The following is a 13,509-nucleotide window of genomic DNA, read 5'->3' on the forward strand; positions in this document are numbered from 1 at the left end:
TCATTTATTTTCTCAACAAATTTGTAGTTTGTGTATTGTGAATAGATATGTTGCAAATAAAGCTCTAAGAGGACGAATTTTGCTGGCATTTATTCATTTCATGGACGATTTTACTCGTTTGAATTTTGTTTTGGCTGATTTGTAAACATGCAAAAGCAGTCTTTTGAAACATATTATTTTTCTCTTTAATAAAACAGTATTTTTCGTATTCATACTACATAAAACGGTTTCGAGATGATTGAGATAAATTGCACTAATAGGTTCCCCGGGGATGGTCATCGCCGTTTGACTTGTTCCCTGGACGTCGCTACTGCATCTATTGCTTACCCAGTCAGAAAATCACTTTTTTACATTCATTCAACATTTGAAAACAGATTTTTTTTGTTGGAAATAGTTTTATCACATTTTTTTGAAGTGGTTATCCACTGTTCTGGTCACCTGTTTTGTCAGTTGTTTCACAATAAGCCCTCAAATGTAGCTCTCAAATTGTCGAAAATATTTTACATGGCTAAACGTTGAAACGACATAAAAAGCCAACTTTTGCTAGCTGGGCTGCAGTTCTTTACAAAATTTGCTAAAGAAATGTTAAAAAGCTCCTGTTGAATTATACAATACGCAAGATATACGTAGTCTGGTAATGTCCAGGCGATAACGATAGTAATGTTATGGTTTTATTTGTTCTTTGTTGTCGCTTTACAACTGCTATAGTCGTTTAGCGACAAGGCTAATTTTTAATTTTTGTATCAGATTTGATATGTCATCAGATTATTCCCCGGCTTATTAATAATAGTTGATTACACTTTTCAAGATTCAAAATTTTAAAACAAGGATTTAAAAGTTTTTCGATATTACCTCAGCACAAACATTAAACATTAGACGTCCAATTGTTAGGCTCTAATGCGCAAGAAATGGCTTATTGCAAAATGCATGTAGGCCTACAAAAAATTAGACAAAATGTACTAAGTTTTATCTTGTAAAACTATTTGACAGCATAACAAAGCTATTTTGAAAAATTAGACACAAACGTGTGTTTTCTACAACAACTTACATTTCTGCAGAATGAAAAAGTCAAAACATAGTAAATGTTTTGTTTTTCGACCTACAAAATAAATAATCAGCCTATAAAAAAGCATTTCTTTTTGCAAGGTTTGTTCAATTCGATGACACGATATTTTTAAAAGCGTATATGTTGATCGTACTTTTATGTTACGGCTTTTGAGTTTGTCACACAGAACGTACCAATAAAATTTGACCAAAAGACTGTTATCACCACACTTCATCTAAACTGGTTGCAAAATGATTCCATTCGGAGCAACATGATTTCTCTTGTTAGGTTTGCAAACAGATCGCTTATGACAATGCATCGTGACGTAGTATATTAGTCAGGAGTATTTGGTACTTTTTATTTTTGGAGCACATGGTGACCTAAATTGGAACGAGCTCCTATCAAAGATGGTAACTGTCTTTGGATAGGTTGTTTTTCGCCAGTCAAGTGTGACAAGAATTGACAGCGATAAACACTGGTGGTGTTCAAATACCATGTGACACCATTACCTTACTTTTCTCCAGTCAAACGCTTCTTCTTCTTCATCAACAGATTAATCACATTTGATCAGCTGTGGCCTCCCACATGAACTCCCTTCATTTTTCTCTAATCAAACGCTAGTTAAACAGCAAATCAGTCATTTTTTATATTGTTTCAAAATTTGTAACGTTGAAACAATGCAATAACAACAATAGCTATGTGGGATATGACGCTCAATAGGAAGTTTTCACATATCATCTGCAATGTACTTGAATGTTTGTAAGATCTATCACAGGGTGTGTCATTTATTTAAATATCTACAACGTTCATGCATACGCTTCATGGTATTATATGATGCTGAACATAACCGCTTGACCGTGTGAGTTTGAAAGAAGAGTGGACTAAAGGTAATCGACAGAAACGATTTTTTTTTTTAAATTCGTTGCTTTAAATTAGATTAAATTCAAATAGATTCAGTTCAAATATCAAGTGATAACAGTATATTCAAAAACCACAATACCTCGGGGTCACGTTAGACAGACCGCTCAAGTACCGCCACCATTTGGTGTCACTGAGCAAAAAACTCTCATCACTCGCTGCGCTACTCAAGCGCCTGGCAGGCTCCAGCTGGGAAGCGAGGGCTGACACTTTGCATATCGCAGATCTGGTCCTTGTCTACTCTTCAGCAGTGTACTGTGCACTGGCTTGATACCGCAGTTCCGTCAACAGCGCCCTGCACACAGTAGCTAAATGCCGCAGTCCCACACCATTGGACAGTCTCCCCATTCTTGCTGATATCCAACTTGCTGAGCAATTTTGCGAAGAAGCCGCTATGTCCCTCTGTAGACGGGCATTCAAGCCCAACCGCCTTCTTCACTACAAGGTCTCCTTCCTCAATCGAGTTCGCCCGTGAACGAAGAAGCTTCTAGATCAAGAAACTTTAGTTCAACTTTCGGGGTGTGCGCTTAAGCAACGCATTACAAAGACTGCTCTCCATTCAGCTTCACCTAATGGGTGGAGTAATTCCCCGGCAACAAGACTTCAACAATTGGAAACTTCACTCTGTCAATCTCAGCAACCGGCCGTGCGTCAAAAGCTTCTACATCTCTACAAGTACAGTATGCCAAACTACCAGAAATAACCTATCAGAAGTTTTGTCAGTCCGAGGATAAAGATTCAAAACCTACCAACCAACCAGCACCCCCGTCGACTGAAATCGAGATGTCCATTCGTGCCAGTCGCTTAACCTCTGAGAAAACGCATAACATGCCAGACTCTTTCATTTGCGAAAGAGTAAACTGAGAAAGATTAAAATCGAGCACAATAGAACCGACCGCTCACATTTAATACTGAAAAGTTTGGGGTGTCCATCAGGACAATTATCGTTTTTAGTACTAGTTGCAACGCTTATCTGATGAAAGTAAAAGTAAAAGCAACGACAGGCAAGTTGATTTAATGCTTCACTGACGTTTCGCCCACAATGACAATGCGCATCCTCGAGCGAATAACATACAAATCAAGATTTAACAAAGTTATAGTGCATACTGCAGTGCGATTGAAGGCACCAAACAATGAAACACACATTATTTTGAAGGTTGGCCAAAAGATGTGTGAGCGGTTACTTTCCACGTTAAATTACGTAAAAACTTCCAACATTATACATAAAGTCAAAGCAGCGGAGACCAACAGAAATTCGAGACGAAATTAAACTACAATAACGTTTCCAACTGTGTTCAAAGTAGGCATAAAGACTGCGTGTCAAGACAATGATGATTTATAAGCTTTCGGTAATAGACTTCCGTTGTTTCGGTTGAGTACATTGCATTGTTTTGACGTAATGTTGATGAAGCAATATTCTGTCGTGGTGCGTTAATTGATAATAATTTGTTTCATTTTTTCAATTTTTTTGTTTCTGACCAGTTAATTCTGTAATCTTCTTTTAGCATGTGTGAACAAAGAGCTAACTTTTCATCATCAATATTTTTGACAGCTCTGCGCTGTTCTTTGACCCAGGAATTTATGCTGCGTTCAGTTTAGCTAATATAAACTGCGTCACAAGCATTGCACGGAATTTCATAAAGAACACCACATTTAAATAATATGAGATGTTCTACTGGTGCATATTAAGCTAAACTATCACAAGATGTATATCGTGACAAACTGCTTTTACTCCAACGTTTCGTCAATCAGACACGACTGACTTCTTCAGGGGGCTAGACCAGGTAGTGACTACCTGTCTAGCATGGCAAAACACAGGACATGTTACTGAAATAAACTAAACATGCAAAATATAAAATTCAACTTATAGACAAAAATTATCGCGCGCAAAGTTTGAAGTAAGTTAGAAAAAGGGGGACTTAAATGTTAACGATCAACAAGAAACTTAAATAACAACAAGAGAGGAGAGTGAACGGATTGAATCATTTCACTCAATCCGTTCGCTCTCCTCTCTTGTTGTTATTTAAGTTTCTTGTTGATCGTTAATTAACATTTAAGTACAATTTTGGTTGTTTATTGTTTTTGCAGAAATACCAATAAGATTAAATTCATAGCCTAGCTAAACATTTTAATGCAGTTTTACATATTATTAAAATGCTAAGAACATTTAGTGTGAAGAGTGGTCTTACCAGAAGCAAGACCAGAATTCATTTAATCTTCGCAAGTATGCACAAGAAACAAACTCTATTGTATATTGTCACCCACATTGTCTTACAATATTGTCCGTATCATTCTGTATGCTTGCTGTGGCAAACTTAAGCATGCTAAGTTAATTATTTTTGCTCTACACCTCTTACATATTGTTCTATAACATTGAATAATTTATGAGCCATAAATGCACGCAATGTTATCATGAAAACCTATAGTCTAATAGGAAGTGATCAATTGGTGTTAAAAGTGGCTATCGACTGTGCAATGTGTGCATAGAGTAGGGAAAATATATTAAACTCAAAAATGTCATATTTAAAGAACGACTATTAATTTTTATATGTGTTTGGAGTTATTACTCACGATCATAGGGTTTAGCCTATGGTAGCTTAGTCACTATGTTATAGCTCATGTAATTATTTCAAACTTCTCTCAATTACTCTCCCGTAACAACCTTTCTTCGTGCATATTAACAATTCTATCAGCAACATGCAAATCTTTAAGCCAATTGGACCCTTTTGACATGCTTTTCATATACACAGCACCATTTTTGCACAATGTAAAGAAGTTGGTTCAAGGCAAAGGGTTTGCTCTGATTTTACGTGAGCACCCTTTGTGTACTTCCACAGAGATTGTGTTTTCAACTTTCTGCTTTTGGTTTAATAAAAGTTTAGTCTCTTCTTTCCTAACAGGCAGAGATATGAACAGATGTTAACCGATGCGTTGACTAATTTTTCAAAATATATGCTCATACTAACCTATGCACTAACCGGAAACACACAGTTAGACATGTGGTTGTCTAGGTCTTAGGATGCATATTGCATATTCTGTGCTACGAATGCCCATGACCTCTTCAGGATTTCGTACACAAACATTACTTCAAAGGTCTATGGCCTACTTTGGTTTCGTCGTCACAAACATACAGTAACTCCAAACTCTTTTAAAAGATTGACTGCTGTCTAATTGCCCTCTATATCTGGCATAGTCTGATCAAATCGATAAACCCAAGGTGGTAAAAGGACAGACTCTTGGCTTCACGGACATAAACAAAGACGACAATGAATGTAAAAACGGCCAGAGATTTGAAATTTGGTTACGAGCTATTAAAAATCATTCTAAATATTAAAATCTCTAAATATATTAAATATTATTTTTTTTAAAACTTATTCTAAATCATAAGACCTAAGTCTAAATAAAACTAAATTAAAGTCTAAATAAAACATGGTTGTTGGTACTTCCAATCACACTATTAAATTGCATATCGGGTAGCAATTTATCTTCTCTATAAAATTAAGTCCAATGTTTTGAGCTACATTGCGTTTGTCTATTGGGTCCAACAATTACAGTATTTTTAACATTTTTAGTATCATTTACATGATGAAAGAAATTATAGCATTTTCTGTTTTGTAATGTCACATAATGTGAAATTAAGCAGTGAAGGCTGGATGCACCAATGGAAGTTTTACTGATAAAGCAAATCGACTGATTAAGAAGTTTAATTTGTAACCTAATTTTTAATATTTATCTACTAACCTTAAACCACTAACTATAATCGCCGATTAGACACAAATAAACTTTGTACAATTGTTAAATTAACCTTCTATATCTTTAAACTATTATCGTTCCAAAGCCAAAGAAATTGGCATTATACAACACTAAATAAAATTGACTCCATAATAAAGAGTAGTTTAGATGATACATGTGATAGCGTGTTGTTGTAGTCGATTTCATGGGACAATGCAGTATTACTCATCAAACAAAGACCAGTTTCGTGTGTTATCTGCAACACTTTTATAAGAAAGGATAAAAACAATAGAAAAACGTTCAAGCTTAGTTTAAGGAAAATAATTGAAACTAAGCGGAAAATGAAAAATAAAATTGGTGAATATGTTTCACAACCTCTTACGGTTTTCGGTGTAACTGGAATTGTAAGCTAGTTCAGGCTACACAAGGATCTATGACCTGAGACACAGCAGACCGATTAAACACATTGAGCAAAGAAAATAGAAACTTGCGTAAATTTTTGGAAAAGGTTTCGCCTCCAGAAAGACGGTTTCTTTGGTATATGGAAAATCTCCAGTTCCATATGCTTTTGTGGTTATTGTGCTTTTCCAGGTACTGAAAAACCGCAAGCTTAATCAATGAATTGCGCAAATTCCCGAACCGGTGAAACCACCATGAAAAATAAAAATTGGAAAAAATGAGGCAAGTCACCGAACCTGGCTGATTTAATTTATTTATAGCATAAAAGGTTTGCGATAACAGATAGGAAATATGTTTGCAAATTTAAACACAAGTGATTTGAAAGCAGACTTGTGAGCACAATTGCATGTAGCTTGACTGTTTAAATAATGAAACACGCTTGATTGTTTCTTGTATCACTTGTGGCCTCTTTGGTTTACACTGAACAAGGATAGTTCAGAAAATTAATATGTAGGCTATTTGTTTTCTTTTTCATCATCAATTAGCTCTTACGCATGGCATATCTTTTGGGAGATGTGATTTCTTCTAAAGGTTTCACGACGTAAAAATAATATCATTTACAGTAAACAGCATAATTATCTTTTGTTGTGGGATTGCGTAACAAATAAGGTGTTGGCTTGACAATAATGCAAACGTGGTTCGACACTAGCTGCAGGGTGGCTCGTTTTTGAATTTTTTTTTTAAATTCACTCGGGGTAGTGGGGAAATGATGCCAGTGAGTGAGAAAACAATCATGACAAAATTTGAGATTCGTAACAAATTGTTTTCAGCCTCCTCATGAGGCCCAAAAATCGAAAAATGGGGAATATGGAATACGCAATTTTTTCAAAAATATCTTTAGTTTGGGTAGATACAATATTGTTTAGATATATCTAATTAACCTACTAAAAAAATTTGAAGTCTTTTTTTTTGTCATTTGAACTATTCCTTCAGCTTCCTCACAGCTCTTGAAAATTTCCATTTTGCTGAAAATTTTGCATGTTTGTTTGTGGTTAACTACAAACTTCGCCAGTGACGTAAATTCAAATAAAAGACCTCACTTTTTCCTACCAAATTAACCCAATTTCATTAAAAAATGACGCCACAGCTCAGGGCAGGTCTATAAAGAGAAATACAATGACGTTTTATAGTTGGCAAAATGTCTAACGCAATTATGTATTATGTAACCATCCACAAAAATGCGAAATTTTCAACAAAATCGAAATTTTTAGAAGCTGTGAGGAAGCTGACGGAATAGTTCAAATGACTCCAATTTTTTCTCAGGTTAATTAGATATATATAAACAATATTGTATCTACCCAAACTAAAAATATTTTTGAAAAAAAATGCGTTTTGACCCCATTTTTCGATTTTTGAGCCCCATGAGGAGGCTGAAAACAATTTGTTACAAATCTCAAATTTTGTCATGAGCGTTTTCTCATTCATTGGCACCATTTCCCCACTACCCCGAGAAAATTAAAAAAAAAAAGTTTAAAAAAGAGCCACCCTATTCGACACCCGGCCCAAGCTGGTTGTAGCTAAACACTGCTCTCCTCTCTACCCAAGATGGAATAAATTTGGTGGGCGTATTTGTTGAAGAGAAGTCGGCCAAGAGAAAGAAACTAGCCATCTTTCTCTCGTTACTGCCAAGGACTTAGTGTGATGAGAACCTAAACTTCTCATTTTCGAAGCTCAGTTACTGAGTATGAGACCACCTTTAGCATTTATTCTAAACAAGCTTTATTTTTTGTTTAGATTTTGGAAAACTTGTCCTTTTCGTAATCTGAAAAAATTGTCAGTGTTTTTTTATTGCATACGGGAACTTGATTACTATAAAACAATGGTTTTCAACCCGGGCGTCGGGAACCGTTTCTTCGGGGGGTCGCGAGACGTCTGGAATTCCGATGTCTACATTTTTCAATTCTTTTTCTTGTTCAGAAATGTATAAGAATCGAGTTTTTCACAATTGACCACTCCTGGACATGGATTATAATCCTAATGTTTAAGCTATCAGACGTCGCAAAGGGTTAATAGGAAAGCACGAGATACTTTTCCCCAACTACTTTTCCGTTACTTTGTGCAGAATTAAGTTAACCAGAAACCATGCTATGGAAAAAGCGAGGTTATTTAGAATTCTTTGTCAAATAGAAAATTGTCATAACCGTTTCCGATGGCATTGAAAAACATCAGTGTGTATTTTTTATGAAAGTTCTTCAACAAAAGTTCCATGCATTGCCAAACTTGTTAAAAAGGTACAGCACAAACCATCTCACTGAAACTGGTTTCAATAAATCTATAAATGCATTAAAGGTTGGTATAAATTCAACCTCTGCTGAAGACATAGTTTTTACTCAATATTTTTTACCCATAATCTAGTCAAGCTTAATTGGAAATGAAAATAATAAATTGGAGGAGACGTAATGCAATCAGGAATAACATCGTGAAAAGTCGGTTTTGATCTCGGAAATTTACAATAGAACATCGACAGGAATCAAATTTGGGTAAATTTTGCATTAAATAGGCTTCTATTGAACACTTTCATGGGGGAAGGCCGAAGGGTCGCAAGCTTACATTGATTGCTCTTAAAAGGTCGCAGTGAAAAAAGGTTAAGAATCCCTGTTATAAAATCATGCTAGCCTACAAGTCGGTTAAATTATGAATAAAATCTTTGTGACACATTTTTGTGAACTTACAAAATTAAAAAAGTTATTAACACACACACATTCTTCTCAGGTGAAAACACAAAATGTGAAAAGTTTCAAAAAAGTGCAGCTGCACATTTTGACTTTGATTATTGATTTGCCATTGACAATCAAATCAATTTTGAATTAAAGGCTGCAGCGACTGAAAGGTCTGATTAAATTTAGTTCATTGTGTGCAGTTTCTTGCCACCAATGTTACTTTTTACGGTTAATTTACGCTGTGAAGTAAGTTCTGCACTTTTTTTAAACCCAATTGGTACAAGAATAATTAAATATCGATTTTATTTCTAATAATTCTTCTCTCGTTACCCTCAACATCGATCGTAATGAAATTTGTTTGCTTGAAATTAGAGAAACAATTACAATGAAAGACTTTTATTAGGAGACTAATGAAGCAAGGTGCTGTTTTCCGTGTGCAGTTGAAAGGAGTAAAGTTAGAAAATGATATAGACATAGCAGTCATGAATTTATGACCAAGTTTGCAGCAGAAAAATGCAGAACGAGAAAAATAGAGACCATAAATTATTTATATTGAATTTAATTGATGTTCATTGTTCATTCTCATGACATTTTATGCTACTATATTGAGTCACACAACAATATTTTGTCTATGTAGAAACGTTTTTAAAATAATCACAAACAAAGTTTGTTGTCAGACAATCGAGAAAATAGAGCATTGTTTTGTAGGAACTTCATTTCAGTCAACTTTTTGACAGAAGATCAAGCATGTTGAACGCTCGGACAATGCAAAAACATAGTCAGACGATGTTGGCTAAATCCAGCATTGTTTCATAAGACGAATAATGAGATTGTTTGAAAAATCGATATTTTGGCCCTGAACTGTTTATCATATAATTTCCGATATTTTTCGTAATTCTGACGTGGACATCACTCCGCTTTTTTTTAATGGGATACTGTTGGCTGAAATATCAGGTTTTGTTATTTAGACAGCCCGTCTAAGAATAGATGCATTGCATAAAACTAAAAGGGTTATTATCTCTACAGCTGAACTGACGATCTTGTAACCATATTGATGGAACAAGGAGATAACATGAAGGCTGGACGTACGTACTTGCGCTTTTACTTTTAACGCTTTCATCAAAACAGAAGAGGAACTCATAGTTGCAGTAAAAGAAATTAACTTTAACTTTCCCGATACAGCCAAGCCTGAAATAATATCAAGTGCTGGATTAGTGGCATATTGAAGCTATTGAGATTTGTTATTTCACTCTTTCAGCAAAGAATGTAGCTGATCCATGAGAAAAGACAAATACTGCAGGCTACGCTCAATCTTAATTTCCTCAATTCTTCATTATAACATCAAGCAATACTACATTGCATAGGTTGACAAGGCCTCTATACCTTTCTTTAACAACTGACAGTGCACACTGTTTCGACCAGTCGCTGCAAAAACTTCGAAAATTGGATGATGACATTGTTTAGCCAGAATGTAATGAATCGTATGAATTGACGAGTAGCTTGTTAGATTTGAAAAAGTATTATTCGCTTACAGGGCGCAGAAGAGTGACCAATGAAGAAAAACTTGAAGTTACTGAACTAAGGTATCTGTAATTGGATGACACGCTTAAGATAGTTGAAAACAAGGAAGCGATGAGAAAGCAGTGTACAGTTGTTGACGTGTCAAGCGTAGCAAGAAATTTGATGTAGGTAGGTAGGTCAGAAACATATAAACCGCTTTCTAAGAAGAGTTGCATAAAAGTTTTGAAATAAAAAAACTCAAATACTGAAGTGCTTATACCAGAAAATCGTTATGACTAGTAACACAGCACCTTTCGATCGATGAATTCAGGATACCGTTGCTCACAGGAGTTTAAAAGGCTAGTTAATTATTGAGTATACTGTTCTGCATTAGCACTCTCTGAAGATACTGCATCTCAAAACTCTAAATAGCATTCACCAAGTGTGTGTTGCAGTACCCATCTTAAAAGGTTTTAAAGACCAGTATAACCAAAGAAAAAAGATAAATGTGCTGTTAAACATCATCGCAACTATAAAAAAAAATGATAAAACTTATTAGCAGCTTTAGAGTCTTCAACATAAATTTGAGCAACTTCAACAGTTTTATCCCACCCACATTGCGCCATACAGCTATTGACGTATTTTTTGCGTTGTACTTTGTCCATAGCAGGAGCGAGAAACAATTCCCTTCCCGGCTGATTCAGTACAGCAACCTCTTCATCAAATCCCTCCAATCAAAACGATGCTATGTTATGCTATTTCAAGCTAAGCAACAAACATGTGCGATTTGGTTTCTTTCGAGCGTACTTTTTCAGATGTGCACGACTGTGTCTTAAAAAAGAGCAGAAGTAACATTGTAATGTATACAAAAATTGTGCTAATGTATAGCTTTGGGAGAGAAGCAATTTTACAATTCCATAACATATGACTGACAATAACTTAATGTGATTGAATAGCATTATTCAAAACAAATGCAATACACTAACAAAATGCCTTCATCAGAAAATACCTAATATATCTAAACAAAAAATAATAAAACATTTGTAAATAATGGTAATCATAAGTGACTAAACAAATACCTGCATTATGAACTGAGCTAAGTACGCACACAACTAAGGAACAGTTACCAAAATTCTTAACATTTTGTTGTAATGTACACTAGAGTGTAGACAAGATTACTAGCTGCAAAAAAAGGACAATCCAAAGAAACAATTATGACAAGAAGCAAACGTAATCTAATGCAAATTCACTATACATGCCCCTTCAGGGAACAACAACTTGTTGAACTTAGGATTGCGTTGTTTTATTTGAAGTGCCTCGTGAATTTTGTTTTCAAAATTTGATTGACAATTTGAAATTATCTCAAATGAATCTTGTCAATTTTACATCAGATTTAGATTCATTTGAAATATTAGAATATTTACTCAAGTAACAAATTTTAACAAATTTTATTTCTACAGAATAATTGAAACATATCACATCATGCTTCGTAGTCGCAGCGACGGTAATTTTTCAGTAATAATTGATAAGAAACAATAATTACTGTAACTGGATTGCACTGACATTGATATTACCAAGTTCTGAGCAAAAGAAAGAATCTATTTTACACAAAAAATATTTTAAAACACTCTGAGTGAAGTTTGTTTGTGATCACTTGTGAATAGGAAATCTTCAAGTAGAGAAATTGTTGAAAACGGAAAAGCATGAGAGCCAGTGTTGCAGCAAGCAGAAAACTTAAGGTAAGATGTTAGTTCAATAACACGATTGTTATAACAATAATTTTGGCCAACTTAAAGTATCACAACACAAATGTAAAAACTTTGTGTTGTTGATTAGGCTACTTACCAAAATCTGGGAATTGTTTTAGCCAACGAGGAGAAAACTTTGGTAGGCTAACACAATACCTACATAGCACACGAGCAATTAAAAAGGAATGAATGCAAAAACTTGCTTGCCATTACTAATGGCATTGATGTGTTCATATAAAGTACCAACAGAGCGATCATTGGACAACTCTTTTTGTTTATTTTTCTCATATATGTTTAGTGTATTTGCACATGTTATACTTGTTTTATATATCTCCATAAGCGCGGAAAGTGTTTGGATGTCAAAACTTCCGTTTTTGTGTTGGAATATATTAATTCTGGTTCATCTGAAGTCTCATTTTTACATTTCGCGAAGAAATTTTGAAATGAGAAACAACGGCTCGTCGATGTGAATGTGTCATCATATGAATTAGCCGTTTTGAAGTTAAAATGGATCGAACTTCTTCTTCGTTGGGATTATTACATACAACAATATTAGATTAAAAGTACAACTTCAGCACTAATATAATGCTATAACTTTATTGAACAAACAACTAGTATACATATTAGTGGACTAAGTCTTAAAATTTTTACTTTTCACGACATTGAAGATATAGGCTAGTACTTTATTTCTTTTAGTCTTTTCCGTTCGTGCTTTGTTTGTGTTTGTAATCTATTGCGCGTGACATGTATATTTTACCGGTGCTTGTTGCATTTCATGATTATTCCAATATACCACAGCAAAATTTTTATTTCAATAAACCATTTCAAACATTGTGCAAACTTCTTTGCCATTGATTTCAATTTATAGAAAAAGTGAAAAGGTCCTTTCACAACTTCATAAATATTTTATCATTTACACATTCTAAACAAATTTGGAACTAATTGCAGTTGTTTATGGAGTCTGTACATAGAGATGCCATTAGAATTGTATTTTATAAGTTTGCTTCAAGTAGGCTAAACATGCAATAATTTCAATATACTTATGTTGAAAACGTTTTTTCACTGTGAAAACACAGTAAACATACAAAAAAATTCGGTCTCGATCTTAACTTGCATTTCACTATAAACAAACGCAAAATTACCATCATCGCTTAGTTTTAGTAGCAAAAACTTCCAGGCATTCTTGTGTCAACATGTTCCTGAGCTAAGATTGATTGAGTGCAGTATAGACATCCTTACTGTCCGAGTGAGATCCTTTGTGGAAGCGTAATCTAGGCAGCATTGCATATTTTAAAAGCTATCAACTACTGACACTGACCAGTGACCAGGGTGGAGAGCAAAAGCAAAGCGAGAAAAACTTCTATTTTGTCTGTTGTCAGAATGGTACGGTATGAGTGTAACCAAAACGAAAAAAATAGCACCATAGCAAGTTAAATTTCACAATAAA

Source organism: Aplidium turbinatum, chromosome 6 (assembly GCF_918807975.1).
Source record: "Aplidium turbinatum chromosome 6, kaAplTurb1.1, whole genome shotgun sequence".
Taxonomy (NCBI): domain Eukaryota; kingdom Metazoa; phylum Chordata; class Ascidiacea; order Aplousobranchia; family Polyclinidae; genus Aplidium; species Aplidium turbinatum.